Raw genomic sequence first — 6,000 nt, forward strand, 5'->3', positions numbered from 1 at the left:
GGTGGTGGAGGGGGGCAGCCACACACACAAAGCTAGTCGCTCACCGGGGTTTCCTTCTCCCCTGTTTTACGACACGCACCGGCGAGAGCCGTCCGCGCGGCGCTGTTTTCGTTTCTTTGTTCAAAAATGCGCACAATTTTGTGACAGTACGGTAAAAGCTTTTGAAGAATCGATAAATATGACTAACGAACACATTTTACTTTCGAATCATTATAATATGATCTCATTTGAGTTAGTAAAGCCGTTTCTGTTGAAATACCTTTGAATACACCAAATTGTGAAGGTGGAATCAGTTTGTGTTTTAAAATGAATGAGTGCATACGACTATGTATTAGCTTCTCTAAGCCTTTAGAGAAAATCGGAATTTAGAAATCGGGCTGTAGTTTGAAAGTTAGTTTGTGCCCCACCTTTCTACAAAACAGTTACTCTGGCGATTTGTAGTTTTTTAAGGAAAGTTGAGGGACTTCGAGTGTTCCATCAGACGCTCCTTGATGCACCATCCAGTTTCTCCAATGTAGGATGCACCACACGATAGCTCTATCTCATATACAGCTGAGCTCTCGAAAATACTTAATCTGTGGGCATCTTTCGAATAAACTTCAGTTGTAAGTCAGCGCCAGTTTTGTATGTTCCTCTGTTACTGTTCCGAGCATGGCGGAAAGTGTCCCATTAGATGATATGCGGGAAGCGCGTTTGGCGCTTGGCAGGGCCAACGTCAATTTGCGTGACAAGCATGTAATGATCACTGCCTAGGTTTAGTAAGGAGTTATACCAATTAGCTGTACCCGCATTCTTGACCAGGCCGGCTCGAGAGTCTCTCGCCGTCATGCTTATCCCCCTTCCCCACCCTAACCTGATCCACTGAAGTTGCTCAAAAAAAGCTGATACCAACCAACCAAGGCTAGGGAGGGTCTCGCTACCCGAGACTTTCATTCCCTTCTCCATTAAATGACACATCACACATGTCTTGCGTTTCGATGGATCAAAATGCAAAAGTCGGCAGTGTGCTGTGCAGTGTCAGTGCGAGTTAAGATTCCCAGGTGGTGGAAATTATTTCGGAGCCCCCTACTGCGGCACCCTTTAGTGCGTAAGTTCTAATTCGATGGATGCCAACGCGAGCAAAATCGTCTGTTGTCTGTTTCCTTGTCTGTCCGCAGCTCTCCTAGCGACACCGCTCCGTCCCGCCGCATTGCACGCTCATCGTCGTCTTCTACGCAGCGAAAATGCGTGCTTTCACATTGATCCTGGTGCTGTAGGGAATTACTTCAACATTTACCGCCGCGGTGGTTCAGTGGTTATGACGCTAGGCTGCTGACCTGAAAGACGTGGGTTCGATCCAGGCCGCGGCGGTCGCATTTCGATAGAGGCGAAATGCTAGAGGGCTGTGCACGTCAGTGCACGTTAAAGAACCACAGGTGGTCGAAATTACCGGAGCCCGTCACTACGGCGTCCCTCATAGCCTGAGTCGCTCTAGGACGTTAAACCCTATAAAAAAAACCCGATAAAACGAAAACTTCAACATATGAGATTAGCAGGAAAGTGTACGCCGAAACGAACAAAAATCTAAACAGATATTAAATCGACTATACTTGCGCGAAAAATAGGGAAGAGAAAAGACAGGACAGAGCGCTCTGTCCTGTAGTCACGTCTCTTCTCTTGTCTATTTTTCGCGCAAGTTTAATGGATTTAAAGCACAATGAAACCCGCCCAAATGAAAGTACTTACTAAACAGGGAGAAAGGGGTCATCCTATGGAAATTAGAATGAAATTCTTATATCAAGAAAGGTAAATTCAACCAACGTTTCCAAATTCCTATGATGCCGATTGCGCTCTGGCAGTGCGGTGGCTAACATATACAACATGGTATCGACATTCAAGAACTACTCAGATATTGCGAGAATCAATAACCCAATAACTTGGGACTTCAAGGTGTCGCTGTCGCACTAACGCCAGTAACCGCAGCTTTAGGTTGTGAACCAGGCATAAGGGACAGCAAAACTCAATGGCTCCTGTAATGAGTGCCCAACTAATTTCGATTTACTCTGTGCATTAAACCATTTTCTCACTCACTCCCTAGTATGCCACCAGCCAATACATGATTAGAACGATGTCATGGCATGTTTGAGATATTAAAAATGTGAAATTATGGCGTCATTTTATATTTCCATTAGTTGGAACCCTTTTGTGTCTCGCTTTGTGTATCCTTGGAAGCCCATGCATTAAAAAATTCGGATATAGGCTATGAATGTCCAGGGTTTCGTCCTTAGCAGAAGTGTAAAGAACTGGGAGATTTATCATGGGAAAGGTGGTTATACAATAAGTTTTTAGATAATTTTTACAATTTCGAAGTGCCGAAGGTTAGTCAAACTGCGTGAAAACAGCCATGTGTTTCAGTAAATCGAAGCAAAATTCAAAACTTTTCTATCCTCTGCAAATGCAGCATTCCGAGACACAAATTTTGGCGGTTCGGCCTTCAGGGTTAGCTTTTGTACAATTTCATCTTTCAGCTGACTTTCGAAATCACCTTTGCGTTGATAAATGTGTTGAGAAAAAAACGTTACTCGAAATACGCTAACAGTTCACGTACTGATATTAGCAAAAATAAAAATTATTCACATTTTTACACTCTTTGTCACATTTGATACCACCGACTTTACGGCGTTAAAGAAAGTTCTCAGCCTGGAGACCTAGCTTTCGAGTTTAGGACCACATGAATATTCTATGCCTTCGAGCTTGGTCTTTGAGCACTAATAATGTCCACTTCTCTTTTCCTGTTTTTTTTTCTTTCAGCGATAGATACGGTTTTTCTTTTGGTGAGTATAACTTCCATCGTGAAACATATGCTACACTTTTAGCAGACACGGAGTGGAAGGGCGAGTTCATGGTTGAGAGAAAAGAATGGGACATAAAGAGGAATAAAGTGAGCGCTCCAGTTCAAGGCTTCCATGTTCTCCAATTGAAGCGCGTCACTGATGGGTCCCTCGAGGTAAGTTTGCCAAGGATTACAGACTTAATGACTGTCGCAGTGCCATTATGTCGTACCATTTATCCGCTGAAACACTTTTTATGACACTGCCTATCTGTTATCACCGCAAATTCTATCGAATTATGAACAGAGTTGTATAACACGGACTCCGAGTCTCGGTACTCACAAAGCACCCGCGTAGAGAGCCCCGACTGGACAGCCGACAGGGTAAACCTTGAGGGTATGCATGAAATGAGTTTCTAGTTTTTTTTATCCGTGCCGAGAGAATGCATTAAGTTTTGCAATTGAGGAGCTAGATGTCAGGGAACGGACAAAGCTTAAGTCAATTCCAGGGGCTCTGAAGTAGCTAGGGAAGTTGTAGAACCAGGAAGTGCACCGGCCACATTTTGCGAGCAGGAAATTCTTGCTAACATGAACCACGATGTAAAAAAAGCCTTCTATATATCATTAACCAAGATTTAAATGCAGGAATGTATTCTTTGTCTACATCTTCACCCCATCGTGTATTCTCATTTAAAAAGGAACCCTTAGTTCAAAGCTAGGATGACGTTAATTTCAGCTTCTCTTTAATGTTGTGCCAACAAAACACTTTGCAGAGGTGACGTGTGTTGCGGCATGCGTGTAAGACTTGAATGTAGAAAAAAATTAACCCACTATTTACTTCATTAAACTAAAGGCGACATAGGTGCGCTAGCACAGTCACTTTGCTTTTGTATCTTCGTTAATCTTGGTGATTGTGTTGACGGGACAAATTCGGAGGTTAGAATAGGGCGATCAGTTTTATTGATGTGGAGGAAATGCGAAAAATGCGCCCTTTCGGCTCGGCTGAAGTAGTAACGAGAAGCACATCAGAGCCTTTGGGTTTATCGAAGTATTGCGTTTTACAAGGTTTTTTTTTTGTTATACGTGAATCTTTTGTCGCTATCACATCTCCCGAGACGATGAAAGGTGAGATTTTCCTCTCTATTTTGCCACCTGTCAAATGTAGCAGGTGACTCTTCGGTTGACTAGAGCTAAGTGCTTCGCTATCGAAAAAGCCGTCTTCTCTGGGGATGAAGCCTCCAAGAACAAATAAGCAAAATACTTTATGGCCATGAATGTGTTTGGAAGCAGGGGCGGCGTGAACGGATTCGCTTTGTTGGACAATGCGTTAGTCCACTGCATTAACGGAAAGGGACTACTGATGGCCTCTCGGGAACTGACTTCAGACTCGGAGCTTAGTGAACTTCCGCTTTCTTTTTCTTTCTTCTTTACCCTGCCCCCCCCCCCCCCTCCCCCCTCCCCGGTGGAAAGTTGTAGCGGCCAAAGGAAATGAAGAAGGCGTACCTCAGCAAAGGCGAAGAAGTGCAAGAGAGCGAGAGAATAGAAAACAGAAGGAATGGCCACTGGTCCAGGGGTTCCACGTGTATCTTGAGCCACAATATACATACATACGCAGCCATATACATACATATATGCCTGTGCAGGTCCCCACTTACCCACCGTGGCGTGTGGACCCCCTACCAGACAAGATCGACAAATCGTCTTTCCGTGAATGTAGACTTGAGTTCCTGCGCATTAAAAAAAAAAAAAACAAGGAACTTTGGCTGCCGCAGAAACCGACAGTGTAGACAGTGCAGTTGGTGTATGCCCTATGCCACGGACATGTGAAAGCCCCTATGAACCATGCTCACAGCATGCTCTCAGCATGCTCCTTCTGGGGCGAACCAAGAAAACATTACCGTGACCTCTTGTTACGTTCTACCTTTATTCTGCTTTTGCTCGTTTGCTGTGTCACTTTCGAAGCGTGTCATGCCCCCTTTCAGATGTGGATAGACGGCGAGATATTGCACGAACAAGGCAAAATTAAACACGATAAAATGCAAGTTTTCCAAGTTTTATACGCCGACCGCGCAGAGAAAAGTGATTTCATATTCTGGGAAATTCACTACCGGCCAAATAACCTAGCCACCGACTGCGGTGTAAGTAACAGCAATAAATATCTACGGAGCGGCATTGGGCTTCATTTCAGGGAGCTAGCTTGTGATGTGGTTCTGCTTTTAGTAAGCTCCTGCTGCGAGGCGTGCATAATTTCAGTGGTTGACGCCCTTTCGATCGCAGTGGGGCCATCTCTTCTTGATGCTATTAGATCACCGCGTTAGTGTAGAACCCAAGATCGCTCCCACCGAACTTATGTGCGCAGCTTTTACTTGCCAGTTACCACTGCAATAAACTACGAAGTTTCTGAGAAAGCTGTATAGATTTCTTTGTAGCCGTATGGCTGCGCTCGGGTGGTGTCAATGAGTAATTACTCCCTTATTACAAATCTACTCCACCTTGGGGGATTCCCCTAAACATCTGACCAACTGCAACAAACTACCTGCAAAAACAGTTTCCGAGAAAAATTACGACGCTTTGATACGCAAGCCGTGCCCAGCAGTTCTGGGGAAAACTATTTTTCAACGGGAATGAGTTTAATAACGCATTTATGTATTGCAAGATTTAACTGCAACAATCAATAAATCCGCAGATCTCCCTTCGGCAGCCTTGCATGTTTTTGCTATTAACTTTTTTGCCATCGACAAAATCGTTCTGCATTGGTTTTCTGAGGCTGTGTTATCTTCTCGATGGGATCGGCGGAATGACTTAAAAAAAAAATTTGCTTCAAATCGGAGGAATGTACCACTGTCTTCAATACGTCCATAATAGTACCTTACAATATTCAAATGTTCAAAATTTTGTCCAAGAATGGTGGACATGTGAAGTCCTTTGCACATGCAGACTCTTAATATGCCTTAGCGAAAAAGGGGATGTGCTTAAAATGCATTTGAAACATATTGTATTAATTTCATATTTATTTATTTCGCATTTTTTGTCCCTATGCTTAAACTGCAATAAGAATGCTTTCTAAGTATACCACGAATATTATTTTGAACGTTCTTTAAAATAAGTGAAAAGTACATTTTTGCCCGCTTAGCATATTTATAAAATGTATTAAAGATATACTAAAAATCCCCATTAAATACATTACAAAT

The 6,000-nt window shown here is 43.3% G+C and overlaps 1 long non-coding RNA gene across 2 annotated transcripts in view; it reads left to right on the plus strand.

The window, feature by feature from the left end:
* Positions 1-5,481, plus strand: part of LOC149339926 (uncharacterized) — a 34,004-nt gene extending 28,523 nt beyond the window's left edge. Inside the window, exons 3-4 of one of the 2 annotated variants that reach the window (XR_016283571.1) lie at positions 2,791-2,986; positions 4,286-5,481. This is a non-coding gene — a long non-coding RNA (uncharacterized LOC149339926). Of the gene's footprint in view, positions 1-2,790; positions 2,987-4,279 lie in introns of both variants that reach the window. The other variant, XR_016283572.1, reaches the window with a different exon arrangement.
* The last annotated feature ends 519 nt before the right edge of the window (positions 5,482-6,000 follow it).

This window comes from Amblyomma mixtum, chromosome 6 (genome assembly GCF_055824585.1).
Source record: "Amblyomma mixtum isolate Tamu chromosome 6, ASM5582458v1, whole genome shotgun sequence".
Classification (NCBI taxonomy): domain Eukaryota; kingdom Metazoa; phylum Arthropoda; class Arachnida; order Ixodida; family Ixodidae; genus Amblyomma; species Amblyomma mixtum.